This window comes from Macrotis lagotis, chromosome 8, assembly GCF_037893015.1.
Source record: "Macrotis lagotis isolate mMagLag1 chromosome 8, bilby.v1.9.chrom.fasta, whole genome shotgun sequence".
NCBI lineage: Eukaryota > Metazoa > Chordata > Mammalia > Peramelemorphia > Peramelidae > Macrotis > Macrotis lagotis.
The window spans coordinates 6,714,928-6,737,741 of record NC_133665.1 but is presented as its reverse complement, the minus strand read 5'-3'; the positions used below and the strand labels follow the sequence as shown (position 1 = coordinate 6,737,741).

General features: G+C 35.5%; 1 long non-coding RNA gene across 2 annotated transcripts in view; it reads left to right on the top strand.

The window, feature by feature from the left end:
- LOC141495231 (uncharacterized) overlaps window positions 1-22,814 on the top strand; it is a 112,856-nt gene that overhangs the window by 46,109 nt on the left and 43,933 nt on the right. Inside the window, exon 5 of one of the 2 annotated variants that reach the window (XR_012470695.1) lies at window positions 10,148-11,109. The exons of the other annotated variant lie outside the window; for it this stretch is intronic. This is a non-coding gene — a long non-coding RNA (uncharacterized LOC141495231). Of the gene's footprint in view, window positions 1-10,147; window positions 11,110-22,814 lie in introns of those variants that run through there. 2 annotated transcript variants of the gene reach the window in all.

Sequence of the window (22,814 nt, the reverse complement as noted above, 5' to 3'; positions counted from 1 at the left end):
CTGCCAAAATTAGAAGGAAAGCACAACTGGAAGTTCTGATAAAGGTCTCATTTCTAAAATATATAAAGAACCGCAGCAAATTTATAAAGCTGCAAGTTATTCCCCAATTGATAAGTGGTTAGAGGATATGAATAGACAGTTTTCAAACAAAGAAGTTAAAGATATATATATATATATATATATATATAAAATCATATGAAAAAATGCTTCAAATCATTACTGATTAGAGAAATGCAATTTAAAATAACTCTGAGGTATTGCCTCATACCTATCAGATTGATTAAGATGACAAAAAGGGAAAATGATAATGTTGGAGAGGTTGTGGGAGGATTGAGACATTGATGCATTGCTGGTGAAGTAGTGAAATCGTCTAACCATTCTGGAGAGTGATATGGAACTATGCCCAAAGACCCAAAAAACTGTTCATTCCCTTTGACCCAACAATTCCAATTCTAGGTCTATATCTAGAAGAAATCATAAAAATGGTATAAGTCCCATATGTGTCAAAATCTTTAAAGCAGCTCTTTTTGTGTTGGCAAAGAATTGGAAATTGAGGGGATGCCCATCAAGTGGAGAATGCTTAAACAAGTTAGTACATGAATATTGTTCTATAAGAAACCATAAATGGCCTGACTCTAGAGAAGCATGAAAGGAAATACAGGATCTGATGCTGAGCAAAGGGAACAGAATAGAGAGAACAATGTACACATTAACAACAACACTGTAAGATGATCAACCCTAATGGAAGCAGCTACTCTCAGCAGTTCAGAGAGCTAGGACAACCCTATTAGAACAGCTATGGACAATGCTATCCCCATCCAGAGGAAGAAAAACAAAACAAAACAACAAAAATTCTTCAGAATCTGAGGAACACCACATTCACTTTTTTAAAAAACTATCTCTTATGGATTTCTTTTCCTTAATCCTAATTCCTTATACCAAAAATAGTTTATCTGTAAACATGCTTAACACAAATGTGTAAGTACAATATTAACCTGTCTGTTCACCCCGAGGGGAGGTGGATAGGAAGGGAGGGTCAAAGGAAATTTTGTAACTTAGACATATGCATAGGCATATGGATGAATGAAAAAAAAAACCCTTTTATAATATGTATTTGGAAAAGTAAAACATCAAGAAAAAATAAGATAAAAACGTTTAAGTGTTTCCTACATAGCATTATACCAGGGGTCAGAAAAGATAAAAAGAGTGAATAATATAACTTTAGTAATCTTAACAGATTTGGAAAAGATTAAAGACACAAACAACATTAACTATAGTTCACATTGTTATATGAAAAGTACATTACAGAGCTTCAGATTAATGCTATATTAATTCCCATGGGAAGGTTATTAGCAAAAACAAAAACAAATGAACAATACATCAAGAAATACATCCTAAAGATGGTGTCATTTTAAGGGCATACTAAATAATAGGATTTCAAAAAAGATGACAAGAGAAATATTCCAGGTATAGGGAACAATCTGAGCAAAGGTACAAGAGAGTTATGGGTTTTCCCAGGAAGCTGAGAATTGTTTGTTTTGGGTAGGGAATGGAAGTGAAAAGAGGAAGTATGTAAGATAGTGTGGTTTCGTATTATGAAAAACCTTGAATGGCAAGTAAAGGTGCATGAAGAGTAGGCAAATGGGAGGCAATGAAGTTTGGGCAGAGGAGAGGCATTAACAAAAGATAATTCTGGCAACAGTACAAAGGATGCTTGGAAGTATGTCAAGAGTAAACAAAGAAAACCATCTGATAGAAAGCGATAGCAAAAGGATAATCAAATTGCAGTGCTAACATTGAAAGGATGGAAAAAACTGATTACTGGAGATGAGAATTAACTTTTGCCACATGAAAAATGATAAAACGACTTTCTCTTGCACAACTGGTGAAATTAAAACCTGAATGAAGTGTAACTCACTATTTTTTTTTTTTGGTAATAGGAGTGTCTCTTTTTCTACACATCTTTTAAAATTTATTCTTATTTTGTACAAATAATTTTTTATACATTACTAAAATATTTTTGTTTAAGAGTAAACATAATACCCCCTCTCCCCAAGAAAATATAGACCCATATAAATGATAAAGTAAAGGGAAGAGAAAACATTAAAATTAAAAATAATAATACTAATATTAATAATAATAATAATAATTGTAGGTATGACCAGGTGGTGCAGTGGACAGAGCACCGGCCCTGGAGCCAGGAGCACCCAAGCCCAAATCTGACTCCCAACAATCACCCAATTGTGTGACCCCATGCAAGCCACCCCAACCCCATTGCCCTACAAAAACCAAAAAAAAAGACCCAAAATAAAATAAAATAGTAATAATAATGGTAGGGGCAGCTGGGTGGCAGACAGATCACTGGCCCTTGAGCCAGGAGCACCCAGGTCCAAAGCAGACCTCAGACACCCAACAATCACCCAGCTGTGTGGTCCCAGGCAGGCCATCTAGTCCCATTTGCCCTGCAACACCCCCCAGAAAAGAATAATAAAAAATGTGCTTCAGTCTGTGCTCCAACACCACCAGCTCTGTTCTTTACAATTACTCCATCACAACAGTTACTTCCATATTTTTCCACCATTGCCATTGCTGATTGCAACTCCCTCTATTCATACTTCTCTACTACCATGAACTATATTTTCTCTCCCCTTTCACTCTGACTCTGCTGTAGGGTAGCTGAGTGACACAGCAGACAGATCCTCGGCCCTGGGGCCAAGAGGCCCTGAGCCCACACACCACCCATTACCTAGCATCCACCTGGCCCTATTGTCCCAGACAGGCTATCCAATCCCAGCCCCTTGCAAGAAGTAAAAAAGAAAATGTCTGCACATTATTTTTTACACAAATATTTGAAAAGATTTTTTTTAACACTGATGAGATCAAAATTCTTATATTTAAATATGTTTCTGGAAGAGCTTGAAAAGATGACTCATAAAATCAAGATATTGTGTTACTCTAAATTACTGCTTTGGAGAAGAATAATTATTGAAACAATTCAAGTTCCAACATCTTAATGACATATATTCTGGGGAAGGGCCCCACAAGTAAGAAGAACTGAGTTGGACTCTTGGTTCTGCTACTCTACATGTGCCCTTGGCAAAGTCTTTTTCCTCTCTGGGCCCTAGCTATTTTCTCTGAAGAATCAGAGAATTCTCTTAGATCCATTGAATTTGTTTATATCATATAATATACTTATGTTTGCAGAAGGAAAACAAAACAAAATACTAACACAATTAGTAGTTTCTGCTGAAAAATTTTGCTTGTTTTTATTTTATTTTATTTTATTTTTGGAAGGCAATGGAGTTAAGTGACTTGCCCAAGGACACACAGCTAGGTAATTATTAAGTATCTGAGGCTGGATTTGAACTCAGGTCCTCCTGACTCCAGGACTGGTGCTCTATCCACTATGCCCTTAGCCACCTCACTTGTTTTTATTTTAAATAAGTGCTGCACTCATTTATCTGGACAGAGATGTTCACATGTCAAAATACCTAAACATTTGATAGTTTGAGTTTGTCATAAAACATAAAACTTTCAAATTTTAAATATACTTATGAAAATGTAAACTGTTTTTTCACTTACTAAGGATCTATAGTATTTAAATCAACAATTAGCTATGGTAATAAAAGTATAAACACAAACACTATTCATTTACTGTTTTTCCCTATTGTAGCATCAAACAAGTATTTGGTTGTTAGCTTAGACATAAAAAGATAACAAGCATACATTTCAGGTTCTGTTGTGGGAGTCATATGAGCAGTATCTGGGCCTATGGGAAGGTACATTATCACATATACAATGCATAGTAAAAAGTTGAAACTGTCCCTTTGGCATGATTTAATAGGACTTTTCATATTCATATCTTCATACTTTACAGTTAACTGGGACATACACTCTTACCATCACTCATTTGTGACTTTGCAAAGTCATTTGATCTGTGTCACAGTTTACCCATCCGTGAAATGCAAATAATGCTTAATATGTCTCACAGGTCTATAATGAGACAATGGATCTATTTATATCTCAGATCAAGATATAAATACTATTTTTTAAAAAATATTTTCCTTTGGATCTAAACTGATCGGGAAAAACTTTGGAGCTGAAAGAATACTGATTTCAAGCCTGAAGATTTGGATTTGAAGACTAGAACTTCTATTTATCATGTGTAACTTTGGGCAATCACTATACATCTATGAATACAGTTTCCTTATCTATATGGGTTTGGAGATGATTTAAGTTATCTTCCAGGTCTAAACTTTTGATTCTAGAACATTTTATTAAAATTGGGTTTTACTTCTATGCATATTCTGATATAAAGAATAATTCATCTGTGCTTCAACCGTATGATAAATATGTTTATGTGTATGGATTATTTTGGAATAATTAATTTACAGGTTAATATGGTACTTATTTCTTTCTTTTCTAGAGAAGATGGTAGGAAAAAAAAGGTTATTTATTTAGAGGTTTATTCTCTAATTTTTTTTATCTTTTGGTTTTAACAGAATCTTGTTGTGTCATGAAGTCATTAGTTTCCACAGATTCCATTCTTTTTTTAAGAGAAGAACTTTTGCAACTTCTTTTCCAATTGGTCAGTTCTATTTTTGAAGGAGTTTTCCATTTTCCCAGTTGATGATTTGAAAGAATTATTTTCTTTTTGCATTTGCCCAATTGAGGATTTGAGAGAATTATTTTCTTTTTTGTAATTTGTCCAATTGTATTTTCCAATCTTGTTGCAATGTGTTAATTTTCTCTTGAGTTTCTTTTCCCGAGTTTTCCAATTGATTTTTAAACTCCTTCCTGATTTCTTCAAGGAAGTCTTTCTGGGCTGGAGACCAATTCATATTCTCCTCAGAAGTGCTAGATTTCTTTGGGCTAAAATCTGGTCCTCCCAAGTATTTCTCCATGTGCCCCCCCCCCTTTCACTGGTTTTTCTTAATTTTTCTAGGATCTTGTGTTAGAGAGGGGGCTGACTCTCAGAGGTTTGCTTTTGAAGATCCTAGAGGCTTTGTCCACTTGGCTTAGTAATTCCAAGGGCTAGCCAGAAGGGGGGTGCTGGTTGCTTTCTCTGGAGTGATTAAAGCCCTCTCCCCATCCTGGAAGGAGGGAGGAGGGACAGCAGGGTCTGAGTTGACCTCGAACAATGGGCTGGAAGCCAAGGTCCTTTTCAGCTGAGTGGGCTTCCCAGAAAAAACATTAGGAATCAAAGATACAACAAATATCATATTTCAAATACTTACAAAAGAAATTGCCTGGAAGCACAAGAATTTAGAAGGAAAAAAAGCAGCTCTACAAAATCCAATGTACACCAACAGAGAGAAACATAATGTTAACTCAAATAGAAAAATGGTCATTAAGTTGGAGATCTTAGGGTTAGACTTATATCTAACAGAGAGGGAGAAAAAAAGAGAGGAGGAAGAATAGTTACTGGTCCAGGGAGAGACTTAACTACTGAGGAGATCAAAAAGGATATCTTGTAGAAGATGGCAGTTATTATAAGAAACAATTAACGTTTGTTCTTCATGTTCAAAGAAGACCATATCAGGGAAGTGATGCCATGACAAGCACATGAACTGGATTTGAGGGAGGACTGCTGGGCTAAGTCACCAGACTCACTTTCTCCTCCAGAATCATCTGGATCCAGAAAGCAGATATGAATCAGGATGACTGGAGACAGTTCTGGATGAGAGGCAACCAGGTTTAAGTGACTTGCCCAAGTTCACACAGCTAGTATGAGTCAAATGTCAGAGGCCAGATTTCAGCTCCTATCCTAGGTCTGTGCTCTATCCACTGAGCCATCTAGCTGCCCTAGATGCCTAAATGACTCAACAGATAGACCTGGAGTCAAGAAGACTCATCTTCCCAAATTCAAATCTGGCCTCAGACCCAAGAGCTGTGTGACCCTGCATGTCATTTAACCCTGTTTACCTCAGTATCCTCAATTGTAAAATGAGATGGAGAAATAAATGAGAAACCACTCCAGTACATTTGTCCAAAAAAAAAACACCCCAAAATGGGATCATGAAGGGTGAAACTTAATTGAAATGACTGAACAACAACAGCAACAGTATTAAGAGATGGGGGTGAGGAGGAAACATATTCCATATATAGTATACAAAAGTATACTATAGATTATTGAGTTCAGGTAACTGCTAGTAGGTCAGATTGTCTAGAACATAACTTATATGAAGGTGGATAATGTATAACAAGTCTAAAGTTGAGTGGGAGCAATAATACCAAGGCAGGCTACCTGACCACTATGAATAATACTTTCTTCTTTGTGTCTAGGGTTGAGTAAGGCAGCAGAGTAGTCTTAGTTATATGCTCTCAATCTTTCTGTCTCTCGCCAAATACTACATAAATACATACATGTAGATACACATACATATATATATATCTATGTACATAGATATACATTTTATATATATTTATATTCTCTATAGAGGTCTAATTCTCATTGAATTTTCAAGCCAGGCTAAACCCTAAAATGTACTTTCTGAGAAGCAAACTAACAAACTTGATGTGGCTATGAACTGATCCATTCATTCTGGAAAGAAATTTTAATTTATGTGACTAAGGGGATTAAAATGTCTATGTACTTTGATCGAATGCTAGGAACATGCCCCAAGGAGGTCAATATCAAAAAGTCAGATTCCATATATACTAAAATATTTCTGTAGTTCTGTAAGGAGCTAGATACAGATATGATAAAAACTAAATGGACAAACAAATGGTGAAACAAGAATTTAATAGAATTTTATTGTGTTACAAGAAATGATGATGATAGATATGAAAAGTAAAAAGAAGCATCAGGACACTTACATGAACTGATGACAAAGAAAAGTAAGTAGAATCAGAAAAAGAATGATGATAGCAATAACAATAGAAAGAACTACAATAAAAATTTAAACTTAATGCCATTAAATAAAAATGACAAAATGACCCCAGTGAAGAGTAAGAAATGACATCACCCTCTCTTCTCTGCAGAGGTAGATCATCATAGGTTTTGAAAACTGCATATGATTTTGAACTTGATTGATATGTTGATGAATTTTGTTAATTTTTTTCTTTTCTTTAAAATTTTCTGTTGGAGACTATGGTTTCTGAGAGGGAAAAAGTGGGCTATGTTGGAAAATGAAGGAAATTTCTCAAAGGAAAGCTTTCAATACAAATTTAAATTAAAACAACAGTAATATGCTTTCTACTTAGAGCGGGAAATATCACAAACAGATATGAATAATAAAATCCACCAAAATAAATGGAAGAAACAAATAGGAAAATAAAAGGGACTCTTGGGCTATTACTTTTTGGTTTTTAATTTTCCCCTTACATTCTTCCAAGTGTCTGCTATTTGCTGACACAGCAGGTTTTTAAGTGCCCTGCCCCTAATCCATGACACATCTTTGTTGGCTTCTATTCTGAATGTTAGCCTTCCTTAAATAAAGCACCAGTTCATATTGTTCATTACATTTGAGCTAATGCCATGCTGGAGAGAGTTATTTGTTGAGGACATGAAGTTTGGGCTAATCTATTTTTCTTTTCCTGCTTAAAAACACAACCCAAAACAAATTTACTCTCATTGCATCTCTTGGCTGTCCTTCCACTGACTTCAGTATTCATTGTAGTTTCTGCCCACACCAGTATTCTCCCCTTCAATAATAATAAGATCTGACATTTGTAGAACATTTTAAAGTCTGCAAAGTGCTGTACATACATTATTTCATTTGAGAACGCCAAACAGCCCTGTGAGGTTGGTACCAGAGGTAGTGTTATTCCCATTTTACACATGAGGAAATTGGAGTAAATGTAGGAAATTTAAATGGTTTAGGATTCTAGGTATGGAACTGAATGAGACCTGACAGGTCATCTAACCCAGTACTCTCATTTTTCAGAGAAAGAAAAGAAGGTCCAAAAAGGTTAAGAGACTGACTGGAGGTCATAAAGCTAATGAACATTAGAAGCAATATTTGAATGGAAGTCTACCCCAATCCTAGTCTAACATTCCAGTCACTATGCCATGCTTCCTCTCAGCTTTAACAAGCTACTGCTTGCTCCTTATAGGATCATAAATTTAGAATTGGAATGAGCCTTTGAGGTGATCTAGTTCAAACTTCCTCCTCTCTTTTACATTCAAAGAAACCAAGGCAGGAGAGGTTACAGAAATAAATTGTCAAGCTACTATTTGACCTGAGACTCTCTGACTCCTGATTCAGCAAACTACCCACTATGTCTCTCATGACTAACTACAGGAGCCACTATTTGAAGTTAGCTCAGTATTTTGGACCAACATAACAGAATGGAGAATTGTTACCATTTTCTATCATCAACCTGAACAAACTTGGAGATTAATCATGGTGTGAATTATCAGAATGATTGATAGCCTATATAACAGAGATATCCAATTTTTTTTTGATGAGATTACTGGCCCCATTCTGAGTTTCAGGAGAGCTAGAGCCTCAATGTGTATATGTGTATGTGTTTGGGGGGAGATGCAAAGTCTTAGGAAAAAAACAATATATCCTCTCTCTGTTTAATTCAATTGAATGAGAACTTATTAGGGGGCTTACTCTAAGTCAAACATAGATTTGAAAGTATAAAGACCAAACATGAATTAAATTATTCCTACTCTCAAGAAGGTGACTTCAGTCAGTCAGTCAATAAACATATATGAAGGCTCCTTATGTCAGTCAAAATGCTAAATGATGGAGCTACAAAGAAAAGCAAAAGAGCTTCCATTCTCAAAGAGCTCACAGTGTAATATGGAAGAGAACCTGAAATCAACTCTCAAGGTGTGTGTGTGTGTGTGTGTGTGTGTGTGTGTGTGTGTGTAATACATAAAAAATTGGAGATGATCAATAATGGGAAGGAATTTATTAGCATTAAGGAAATCAAAAAGGATCTCACAGAAGAAGGGATTTTTCACTGGTACTTGAAAGAAGTCAAGGAGTCCAAGAGGGAGGAGGGAAGGGGATAAGGAGGCAAAGAAATTCTAGGCATAGGAAGGATTTTGTGTCTGGAGTCAAGAGATAGACTATCCTTGTGAGAGTAACAGTAATGAGTTCAGCGCCAGTATGTGAGGGGGAGTAATGTATGAAGACTGGAAAGTTGGTGGGAGTCTAGGAGTTGTGAGGGGCTCTGAATACCAAACAGATGATTTTATCTTGGACCTAGGAGGTGATAAGCAACTACAAGAGTTTATTGAATAGGGGTGGAAAAGGGTGTGACATGATGATTACTTTAGGAAGATTAATTTAATAGTTAAGCATAGACTGCACTGCAGAGAGTTTTCCCTGCTTTCCCTTCAAATATCTTTAACCCTTGCCTAAAAATAAGCATAACTTTACTGACTATATATTCAAGATGAGGAACACAGCAACCATCCTGACATTTTCTCAATAAGTTTTTATGACACACAAAACCTGATTAGGATTATCATTCTAATAAGAGATCATCAAACTGTTTACAGTGTTTGTTCACTTGTGCCAGTATTCACCAGTCTGCTTCTTATCAAAAAGGGAATACTAATAGTATGTGGAAAAAGAACTGCAATTCTCAACCAGCATCTTCTCAAAACTAAAAGAAACTTTTTCTTAAAGGGAAAAGTCCTTGCCTGATGTTTAAATTTCATTTCTTTCCTGGCTATGTAATTTCATCTATGTGGGTGCTCCTTCAAATGGTGCAGAATACAAACCCATTTGTACCTCCTTATCCTGAGTCTTCTTTGTGCCCTCCCATAATTGTGTTTGTTTGTGTGTGTGCTTACATAAGGAGTTCACCCAAAGACCCTTTCTTTGGATTCCTGAAGAGAAATATCACGGAAACATGTGGATTATTCCTAATCTTAGTAAATGACTTGCCCAGGTAATGCATCTTGACAAATGTAGACATGAAATTCTCTATGTGATTTGTGAGACATGCTTAGTAGGCACATATGTATCAGTGTTTCTAAGATATATTTTCTTCCCTTAAGGAATCAGAGCTTAAAATTCAAAAGTGATGGGGGGGGGGAGTTAAAGGCATGTTTGTAGAATAGGAGAGTCTGGGAATAAAAGATTGTCAGTTCAAACTATATCTACTTTTACTAGCAGATTCAACTCATTTTCTGTGTACTTCCCCTATTAAAGAGCGTATTCTCCACCCCTCACTCTAGAATTGGAGAAACATATGTTCCCAGACTCTTGAAATAAGGCCAGTTGAAGATGGAAGCTCCAAACCTCAATCTGCTCATTCTCTCCGGGAACCAGTGTGAACGATTAAAGGATTCAAATTGTGCCAGTTTTAAACCTGCCCCCGTGATGTCTTTATAATCTTTTCTTTAAAAGGCTGCTAAATCTCATCTCACCAGTGGGAAGGATGACCTTATTTTAAGATAATAGCAGAAAACAGAAAAATAAAATTTAACTTTTGACGTTTAAACTAAGGAGCCAAACTAAAAACTAACCCTTGGGAGAAATGTGGGGGAAGCTTTGTTCTGAAACTTATGGGATATTCCTAAAAAGCAACATCACTATCAGAACTATGACATATCACTGTTTATGTTTTAGGTGGCATATTGGATAGTACTGTCCTGGAAGTCAGGGAAGAACTGAGTTCTAATGTTGCTTCAGACCCTTATTAAGTGTAGAGTCCCAGCAATGACCAGAGCTCTGGGCTCTAAGATCTGAAATCAGATATAACCTCAGATACTTCTCAGCTTGTGGGACCCTGGTCAAGTCACTTAATTTCTGTCTGCCTCAGTTTCCTAAAACTGCAAAGAAAGTTATATACTAGTATTAATCATATAAGGCTGCTGTTTGGATTAAATGAGAAAATATTTGTAAAGTTCTTGTACCCCATTTAATCTTTTTTGTTTGTTTGTTTGTTCTGCAAGGCAATGGGATTAAGTGACTTGCCCAAGGTTACCCAGCTAGGTAATTATTAAGTGATTTGATCTCAGGTCCTCTGACTCCAGGGCTGGGGCTCTACTCACTGTGCTACCTAGCTTTTAAACTTGTTCAATCTTCATTTTCTCATCTAAAAAGGAGGGCATGATAACTATCTATTTCACTGACTTCTTATGAGGATCAACTAAGAAAATAAATGTGTGTGTATATACATATATATGTATTTATGTATGTATGCATTTAGGTATATAGATGTATAAGTATATAAATATATTTAGGTATATGTATGTGTCTATATGTGTATATATATATATATATATATATATATATATATACGTCTATAACTTTCTGGATCTTAATAGATGTTAACAGATGTTGAATATGATAATTTAATGACAACAGCATATTGGTATGCTTTGGTAACCTGAAATTTGAGCTCTTAGTCTCCTATTTAATTACTCTATTCCCACTGTGTCCTCACTAAAGGAGGACAGGACAAGGCCATTTCTGTATCCTTACATGAGCGGCATAAGAATACTGGATAGAAAGTTTGAAAATAAAAATAATTTGTACTTTAAAATCAGAGACTTTTTGTCCTGAAAGAAGAAAAGGAGATGTCAGTAGAAGCCTTAGCTAACTCTAAAGTCTATCTTCATTCCTATGGGCAGGGGAGGCTGAACTCTGAGTTAGCAACAACTAATTAATCAAACACCACCAATCAATTTTCCTGGCTAATTCAATATAGTAATTCTTTCCCTGTCATTCCCTTTACCACACCATCCTTTCTGCATTTTATAGTTCAATATCAGAGCATCAAATAAAGAATGCCAGGAGGGTCATATATCATAGGTTATATAGTAGAAGAGAGCTGCAATGGATCTTAGAGCCCAACTAATTTGTTTTCATTTTACTAATGAAGATACTTAGAGTGGTACGTGATATGTCCAAGATCAAACAGGTGCTTTTTTAAAAAGGAGATAGGATTTGAATCCAGGTACTTTGACTCTAAAGACAGGAACTATTTGGTATAACTCCAGGACATGACAAGGAAGTATTTTATACCATGTCAAAGGTGGAAAGATAAGATAGTAGATTCAGAGCTAAAAAAAAGAACAAAAAATTCCCAAAATATCCCATGGAAGATTATGTAGTTCAAATTCTCACATTTTCCAGATGAGAAAACTAGGATCCATATCAAAAAAAAAATTAACAATTAGAACTTTCTTTATTTCCCGTCCTTCCTTTTCTTTCTTTCTTTCTCTTTCTTTCTTTCTTTCTTTCTTTCTTTCTTTCTTTCTTTCTTTCTTTCTTTCTTTCTTTCTTTCTTTCTTTCTTTCTTTCTTTCTTCCTTTCTTTCTTTCTTCTTTCCTTCTTTCTTTAAGCAACCTAGTGATCTCCTACTCCTGGGAGTTCACCAGGTTGAGGCTAAAGTTAGTATGGTACAGATCATTAGAGCTCAAAAAATCAGCTAAAATAGATATTTTCAAATGAATAATGCAAATTATCACTAAGCTTATGAAAATAATGCTTCAAATTGCTAGCAACAAAAGAAATAAAAAAGTGACTCAGATTCTACCTCAAATCTGTTAGTTCAGAAGTAGTGATAAAAGTAGAAAAAAGATAATTGTTGAAGAGGTTATGCAGGACAGGTACACCAATGTACCACTTTTTTTTGGAGGTGATATTCAATTTTCAATTTTTTTCATTAAATTTCTTCTTATTATTAGGAATTTGATAAGCAAAAAGCATGAACATTTTCTTACACAAAGAAAATAAGAAAAGAAAGTATACTGTTGTCCTATCTGGGAAATAGTCCAACCATCATGAAAAGCATTTGGAACTATCAATTAATTAATCAATAAACATTTATTGTTTTTGTTCAGTTGTGTCTGACTCTTTGTGACCACATTTGGAGTTTTCTTGGCAAAGATACTGGAGTGGTTTGCTATTTCCTTCTTCAGCTTATTTTTGTAGCTAAGAAACTGAGGTAAACCGAGTTAAGTGACTTGTTCAGGGTCACCCACCTAATATGTGTCTGAGACCATATCTGAATTCAGGAAAATGAATTTTTCAGGGTAATAACTCTATCCATGGCCTATCAACCACCTAGCTGCCCACAAACATTTATTATGTACCAACTTTAGGCATCCCTATGCAATAGAGTTTCAAAGACAGTTAATAACAACAACAACAAACCAGTCCCCTGCATTCAGGAAGCTTAAGATCTAATGAATGAAAAATCAATATCCAAACAGACAGCAACAAAGCAAACTATATGCAGGATAAATAGGAAATCATTAATAGAAGGAAGACATTGGAATTAATTGGAAGGAAGAAATTAGATTTTGGTTAGGAAGTCAGTAGATAGAGTTGAGGAAGGTTGAGCATATTGGGAATGGGAGATAGCCAGAGAAAATGACCAGAGCCAAATGATAGAATATCAAGTTCCTGTGGCTGCCTGGAGGTCAGTGTCACTGGTTTGAAGCATTAGTCAGGAAGTAAGGTCTAAGAAAACTAGAAGAGTAGAAAGGGAATTAGGTTATGAAGGACTTTGCATACAAAACAGAGCAATTTTTATTAAAAATATGGAATGCTTTATGAATCTGTGTGCCATTCAATATAATAAAAGTCACTAAACTAGGATACAACATTGCCATTACTAGGCATAGAATCCAAAGAAGTCAAAACACTGAAGGAAAGAATTCATTTGTACAAAAATATTTATAACAGTGCTTTCTTTCTGGAAAAGAACTGAAACCAAATGTGGTACTTCTTGATTGGGAGATAGCTGAATATACTGTAGTATTTGAATATAATAGAATATATAATTATATCATATGAAACAAAGAATCAGACAAATTCAGAGAAGCCTGGGAACAATGACATGATTTTATGAGGATTAAAATTTGCCAAACCAGAAGAATAATTTAAATGGTGATCACAATAAGGTAAAAGAAAACAATTCTGAAGTATTATAGGAAACTAATAATTTACCAACTGATTAGTCACCAAAGTAACCAACAAAAACTTAAAAAACTGATGAGGAAATATATTATCCATTTCTTGGGAAAAGCTGATGGATTAGGGATAAGAGATCATGACACATATATTTTCTTTTTTTTAGAAAGATTTTATTTATTTTGAGTTTTACAATTTTTCCCCTAATCTTGCTTCCCTCCCTCCACTCCCCACATAAGGCATTCTGTTAGTCTTTACATTGTTTCCATAGTATAATTGATTTCAGTTGAATGTGATGAGATAAATCATATCCTTAAGGAAGAAAAATAAAGTATAAGAGATAGCAAAATTACATAAGAAGATAATGCGTTTTTTTTTCTAAATTGAAGGTAATAGTCTTTGGTCTTTGTTCAAACTCCCCAATTCTTTCTCTGGATACAAATGGCATGCTTCATTGCAGACAGCCCAAAATTGTCCCTAGTTGTTGCACTGATGGAATGAGCAAGTCCATCAGGGTTGATCATCACCCCCATGTTGCTGTTAGGATGTACAATGTTTTTCCTGGTTCTGTTCATCTTGCTCAGTACCAGTTCATGCAAATCCTTTCAGGTTTCCCTGAATTCCCGTCCCTCCTGGTTTCTAATAGGACAATAGTATTCCATGACATACATATACCACAGTTTATTAAGCCATTCCCCAGTTGAAGGATATTTACTTGATTTCCAATTCTTTCCCACCACAAACAGGGCTGCTATAAATAATTTTGTACAAGTGATGTTTTTACCCTTTTTCATAATCTCTTCAGGGTATAGATCCAGTAGTGGCATTCCTGGATCAAAGGTTATGTATATTTTTGTTGCCCTTTGGGCATAAGTCCAAATTGCTCTCCAGAAAGGTTGGATGAGTTCACAGCTCTGTCAACAGTGTATTAGTGTCCCAGATTTCCCACATCCCTTCCAACATTGATATTGTCCTTTCTGGTCATATTGGTCAGTCTGAGAGGTGTGAGGTGGTAACTCAGAGATACTTTAATTTGCATTTCTCTAATAAGTAATAATTTAGAGCAATTTTTCATATGACTATGGATCGCTTTGATTTCCTCATTTGTAAATTGCCTTTGCATATCCTTTGGCCATTTGTCAACTGGGGAATGACTTGTTTTTATGAAAATTTGACTCAGTTCTTTGTATATTTTAGAAATGAGTCTTTTGTCAGAAATACTAGTTGTAAAAATTGTTTTCCAATTTACTACATGTCTTTTGATCTTAATTACAGTGACTTTGTGCAAAAGATTTTTAATCTAATGTAATCAAAATTATCTAGTTTGTTTTAAATGATGTTCTCCATCTCTTCCTTGGTCATAAACTGCTTCCCTTTCCATAGATCTGACAGGCAAACTACTCCTTGATCTTCTAGTTTGCTTATAATATTGTCTAAATCCTGTATCCATTTGGATCTTATCTTGGTATAGGGTGTGAGGTGTTGGTCAAATCCAAGTTTCTGTCATACTAACTTCCTATTTCCCCAATAGTTTTTTACTGAAGACAGAGTTTTTATCCCAATAGCTGGACTCTTTGGGTTTATCAAACAGCAGATTACTATAATCATTTCCTGCTATTGCACCTAGTCTATCTATTGATCCACCACTCTATTTTTTAGCTAATCCCAGACAGTTTTGATGACTGATGCTTTATAATATAATTTTAGATCTGGTAAGGCTAAGCCACCTTCTTTTGCACTTTTTTCATTAAATCCCTGGAAATTATCAACTTTTCATTTCTCCATATGATCTACTTATAATTTTTCTAGCTCATTAAAGTAATTTTTTGGAATATCGATTGGTAGGGCACTAAACAAGTACTTTAATTTTGGTAGAATTCTCATTTTTATTATATTAGTTCGGCCTATCCATGAGCAGTTAATATTTGCTCAGTTATTTAAATCTGACTTTATTTGTGTGAGAAGTGTTTTGTAATTTTTCAAAAAAGATTTTGAGTCTGCCTTAGCAGGTAGACTCCCAGGTATTTTTTATTGTCTGAAGTCACTTTATCTATTTATTTATTTATTTATTTATTTATTTATTTATAGGTTTTTGCAAGGCAGACAGGATTAAGTGGCTTGCCCCAAGGCCGCACAGCTACATAATTATTAAGTGTCTAAAGACCACATTTGAACCCAGGTACTCCTGACTCCAGGGCTGGTGCTTTATCCACTATGCCACCTAGCTGCCCCTCTGAAGTTACTTTGAATGGGATTTCTCTTTCTAGCTCTTTCTGCTGCATCCTGCTAGTCATATATAGAAATGTTGAGGATTCATGAGAGTTTATTTCATATCCTGCAACTTTGCTAAAGTTGCTAATTATTTCTAGTAGTTTTTTAGGAAATATTTTTGAATTCTGTAGGGGTACCATCATGTCATCTGCAAAGAGTGTGAGTTTTTTCTCTTCCTTTCCAATTCTAGTTCCTTCAATTTCTTTTTCGTCTCTTACTGCTGAAGCTAACATTTCTAATACAATATGTATGGACATTTTAGTTAATTTATTTTTGTTTCCAAAGTGTTTTCCAGAATGATTAATTCACAGCCCCACAACAATGAATCAGTGTGTCTATGTTTTTCAAAACTAATCCCAAACTGACATTAAAATAAATCCAGATTGTAAATGGCAGAAGTCCACAGTTCATGTAGTCTTATGATCTGCTCATTTTAATAATTTCTATTCAATTGATAAACAGAAAATTAAAACAAGAAATAGAATCCAAGAGAAGTGACTTTCTAAGGCTATGTAGCAGAAAACACAAATACATAAATATTTATTTATATTGCATTGTTTCTCAACTCTTGGAAGGCAAGGGAGTATTTTATTTTTATCTTTGAATGCCAAGTACCAAGCAGAAAATACAATATGTTGTAAGCACTTAATGAGATCCATGTTGATTGATCTAAGTATTAGAACTGGAATTGGAACTCAGTGTCTTTGACACCAAGATATACCAAAGATGCTGTTTTTTAAACTGACAAAAAGAGCCAGAAGAGATGATGTTGCTCTGATTAGTTTCATCACATAAAATATTCAAAGCAGAGACAGGAATATTTTTGGCCATTAAATAAATAATAATTACAAAACTATGAAGAATTTCTTATCACTCACAAAATGAAACCTGAAAGAAAAACCTTCACATGATCTGATGGTAGTTTCTAAAGGAAAAAAAAAAACCAACCAAACTTTTCATCCATTATACTAGAATGTTGTTATTTTTATAAAGAGAGCAGAATTTCTGATATAAAAATGTGCTGAAAATAGAAATAGGGACTTGAATAATAGACATTCATAGGAATGTACCTCAACCTTTATAACTCTAGGGAGACACCCATACCTATAATAAATCTATATAAAGCCCCCCTTTCTACCTATTTCTTTCCTCCCAATGTGTTCAGTGCTTTTGATATGCCTAGTATCAATTCAATTCAATTTTTGAAATGAATTATTCAAATGATTATCAGTATGGGAGAAATTGGCACAGGACTGCCCAACATGGTGTACCCTCATCAAAGAAGATGCCGTGCTCTATGAACAAGGTAGAATTGAAGCAGGTCAAAAATAGTCCAGTTCACATGGACTATTTATGCCCAACCTGAGGTAGGGTATTCCAAGTTCATATTGGTCTGATCATCACAGTAGGACATACTTCAATTTATCTCTAACAAAGTGATATCATTTTGGTCTTCTTCAGTTATGAAGGACAAGAACCAACCAACCAACTATGACTAGGATATTTGTCTAATGCATACCTGACCAACTAATGTGTTTCCCCATGTATAAGATATTTCCATGTATAAGACACACTTTAATTTGGGGGTCCAAAATTTGAAAAACAATTTATCACATAAAGTTATTAAACTCAAGTTTTATTCATCATAACATTCATGCATCTCCTTATCACTGTCAAAACTCCCATCCATAGCTCATTCTCATTAGTGTTTGATGATGAATCATTGATTTAGAAGAGACTCTGACTGCTTTCCTGCCTGTGCTCCCTTGTTTGTGCTCTGGTCTGTGGTTGGCCACAAGCTCTCCCTGGACAAGTCTGGTTGTGGACACATGCTTTTTGTTTCATGAATCTGAAGCACCAATTGGGTCCTCCTTTGAAATTAGCCACTTCTTTATCATCAGCAATTCTTCTGGCCTCCTGCTAAACCAACTTTGTGGACATAGGAATTCCAATGGCCCTTTGCTCTTCCATCCATCTCGTCAATTCCCTCTTTAACTCAGGGCATTTGGCTGCCTTGCCTCTTGTGACCTTCTTCTGCCAGGGTGTTTTCAGTAGGGTTTCTTCTTCCCATAGCCAGTCTCAGATTGGAGGAGGACCAAACTGACTCAGCAGCACAATTCCCATTCATTTTTGCAAACTGGATCCCTTTAAACCTGAATACAGCACTGTATAAAAAAATCTTTTCTGAGTCATTTCTGGGCAAAACATAGCAAAATGTAACCTAATATACTGATGACAAATGCTAAACAAGCAGGAAATGCAAGTAAAAAATCTACAACCAACTGTATAAGATGCTCCCAGTCTTCAGACCCCAAATTTTCATTTTATACATGGGGAAATATGGTAAATATTTTCTGCCTTTAATTAGCGCCCCCAAGGATAAGAAAGGAGAAGAGATTAAACCCAATAGATGTGAAGTGACTTGTCCACAGGGGCACAGTAGATAGAATGCTCAATCCTGGATTCAGAAAGGCATCTTCCTAAATTCAAATCTGGCCTCAGAGATTTATTAGCTGTGAGATTCTGGGTAAATCATTTAACCTCTGTCTGCCTCAATTTCTTTAACTGTAATATTGGATCATAATAATATCCCATTTTCAAGGTTGTTTAGAGGATCAAATGAGATAACATTTATAAAATACTTAGGACAATGTCTGGCAAATAAGTGGTAAGTGCCTCCCCCCCCCGACCAATACTCCTCTCTTCTGTTTTTCTTCCTTCCTTCTTTTCTTCCTTCCCTCTTTTATTTCTTTCTTCTTTGTATTCTTTCTTTCTTCTTTTCTACCTTCTCTCTTTCCTTCCAAGGTGACACAGGTAAGTAGATAGCAGAACTGGGATGTAAGGCCAGATTCCTTGCCTCCAAATCTAACATGATTTATGTTATACTATACTGTAGGATAATATGCTCGATTTAGGTTCCATACCTGGAAACTTGGAGACATATCAACTCCCATAGCTCTGAGAAGTAGCAGGTGAAACAATCTCCCCTTCCAAAAGAGAACAGAACTGCAGATTTGTGTGCTTTGGCGAACCCTTAGTTGATTAGTTTTTGGCTCCTCTGAATAAACCCATAAATGTGTGCTTGCTCATTTTGTATGGATACATGGCCAGGTGAATGAAGACATACCAACAAGCATAGTAATGACAGAGGCTGTTTTAAAAACTCGATCATATCTATCAAAAACACAAACAATACCATTTTATTTTTTTACCCTTGGAACAAAAAATTGATTTGACATGAAATAGAGAGCCTAAATCATGCTACTGTAGCCTTTGGTATTTCTGACCATATTTTTTATACTATCCAGCCTTTGACTCTGAAAACTATTGCTTACAGCTGTGTTCCTACTCACTATAAAACTACAGCTCTTTATTACTGCTGAACTGAAGCAGTACAAATTTTGACTTGAACTGGATCTAGTTCCTTGGCTTCTTCTCATACCAGATTCACCTTCCACTTCTGAAGCCTCTTCCTCTAATTGGATGTTTTCTCTCAGAACCTAGATTTTAAGGAAGTCACCCAGTCCAGTCACCTTTCAGTTCCTTTTGACTTTCAATGATGTGCCTCCTCAGGGATTGTCCCTTTTCTATCTCCATCAACCCATTTTTTTCAGCTTCCTTTTGTGTGCTGTCTTCCTTCAATTAGCATGTAGGTTCCTTGAGATTGTCTTTTTTTCTGATTTTAATTTTATTCTCAGTGTTTAGCACAGTATCTGGAACATAGGAAGCATATATGATAGTTGATTTGAGGTCAGAACCAGAACCTCAGATACCTTAGGACTCAACCTGGCAGCAGAGTCTGAGGTACCAGACACATCCAGTATCTTGTTTGGGACCATAGATTCAGAAGACTGTTCTCTTGTCATCAGGACTTTACCTATGCGTTTGGATGCTAAAATAAAGTTCCATCTCCCTTCTTCCATAACATGTCACTGGCCTCTGTCATCCTCAGAGTTCTGTGAGTTTCATCCCCCTTGAAAATATTATATCTCTCCATCTCATGGCTAGCAAATCATTGACTCTTTTTTTTGTGTCTAATCCCAAGAATTACCAGATAAAAGCAAAAATTTGTTATCATGCTACATGCTTTCATCTTTATCTACCTTAGAACCAACCCTCCCAAGTCACATTCAGTTTTGACCTTCTCTTCCATCATGCCCTCTGAAATCCCCATTCTTTAGTTAGGAAACTTTCTTTTATCCTTTTACCCTCACATACATGCTGAATGAAGATGGAGAAAATTTATTTTAGCATACAAACCATTCTGACTGAATCTATCACAAATTTATGTTACACAACCTCAACTAGGCTCTCACTGCTGCTATAAAAGTTTATCAATTCTATTTTCAATTCACTATCATACTCTACACAGTAGCCCATCCAAATCTCTTTATTCCTTCTCATGGTTCTTTCTCCCCCCACTTTATCAGCTGAGAAATTTGTCTTATATATTTTACAGAAAAAATAAGCCATTCTCCATGAGCTCCCTATTCTCTCCTCTTCCTCATTTCCTATCACCAAAATCCTCTGGCATTGTTCCTTCCTTTACTCCTTTTTTCTTTTATTAATATTTTAATTGTTTTTCAATTATATACAATAGTAGTTTCTACTTATCATTTTCTGTAAGATTTTGAATTTTATAATTTTCTCCCACGTTCCCCCCATCCCCCACAGAAGGCAGTCTGTTAATCTTTACATTGTGTCCATGCTATATACATTGATCAGAATTGGATGTGATGGGAGAGAAATCATCTCCTTGAGGAGAAAATAAAATATTAGAGATAGTATAATTATGTAGTACACAAGACACTTTTTTTTAAATTGAAGGCAATAGACTTTGGTCTTTGTTTAAACACCACAGTTCTTTCTCTGGATACAGATGGTATTCTTCATTGCAGGTGCTCTAAAATTGTCCCTTATTATTGCATTGATCCTTCCTTTACTCCAAGCTTCACCCCACTACTTGTTTCTGAGATTATTTTTCCATCCATCTCCTCCAGCATATTATTCGTATTATTCTCTCTCTCTCTCTCTCTCTCTCTCTCTCTCTCTCTCTCTCTCTCTCTCCCTATTCTTATTACTTTTTAAATAATCTCTCTCTGTTTCTTGTTCATTCCCTACTGTCTACAACCATGACTACATCTCTTATATCCTGAAAAAAACACACTTCCCTCTTCCTTCCATCCCCTATATTGTTCAATAATTCTTTTGTCCTTTATGGCTAAACTCCTTGAAAGTCCATCTACAGGAGTTACCTCCATCTTCTTCCACACTTCTTAATCCCTTACAATAAGAATTCTGACTTTATAATTCCCATTAAAACTGCTCTCCCCAGAGTTACTAATGATTATTTGTCAAATCCAGTGACTTTTTCTCAATCTTCATTTTGCTTGAGCTCTCTCTACAGTCTTTGACATTGTTGATCACTCTCTTCTCTCTAGGTTCTCAGGACAACAGGTGTCCTAGTTTTCTTACCCGATTGCTAATTCTCTGTCACTTTTGCTAGATAATTTTTCCAGACCAAACTCTCAAATCATAGGTATATCCCAGGGTTCTATTCTAAGCCCTCTTGTCTTCTCCCCCATACTACTTTAGTGAACTCATTGGTTCTCATGGATTTAATTATCATTTCTATGCTGATGTTTCTCAAATTTATCTATTTTTCCTCTAAACTGTCTTCCAGTGACCAATTTCATATCTCCAATTAATTTTCAAACATCTGGAACTATATATCCAGTAAACATTTAAAATTCAACATATCCCAAACTAAACTCATTGCTTTCTCCCCCAAATCCTTCCCAACTCCAACCTTCCCTATTTTTATATAGATAACACCATCTTCTCCAATTCTCACTATCTTGCCCAATTTATGCAATCTATTGTAAAGGACTTGTAACATCTCTCAAATACTCTCCCTTCTCTCCTCTGGCACAGTCACAACTTAGTGCAGACATTATCCTAGTTTCATTTTGCCATTAAAGTGATTTTCATAAATTTCAGGTCTAATCAAGTCACTCCCCCACCCCACTCATTTGTTCTCCAGTGATCCCCTTTTGTTTTCAGTATCAAATACAAAGTACTCTATTTAACATTCAAAACCCTTCATACCTAAGCCCCCCAGTTTCTTATTTCTTACTCTTGATATAGGCCTTCTGATCATTTCATCAACTGAACACTCCAAAGGGAAAGATAGATTTGAGGGAAGAAACAATGAATTCTTTTCTGGAAATATTGCTTAGGATCACCTAGATTGAAATTCTAGAACATGGTGCTTCAAAACTGGAGTCCAGGAGAGAATAAGGCTGTATATACCAATTTGGGAATCATAAGAATACAAATTATAACTGAACTCATGGGAGCTGAAGAGACTAAGGAAGAGACTCTAGGAAGGGAAAAAACAGGGGTACTGAGAAACAACCACAGGTAGAAAATATGAGAGACAAAAAAAGTGAAAAGGATTAGTAAGATGCATAGTAAAAGAATTAAAAGAGCAATGAAAAAGAAGCCTAAAGAGATAATATCTAGGAGGAGGAGGAGGAGGAGGTGGCCATCAGTGGCAATGGCTGCAGAGACCAAAAAGGATGATAATTATGGGGAAAACTATTAATATCTGGTAATTAAGACACTGTTGGTAACTTAGGAAAAAATTTTAAGTGAAAGATGAGGTCAGAAGCCAGGCTTCAGAAGGCTTAAATGAAATTAAAA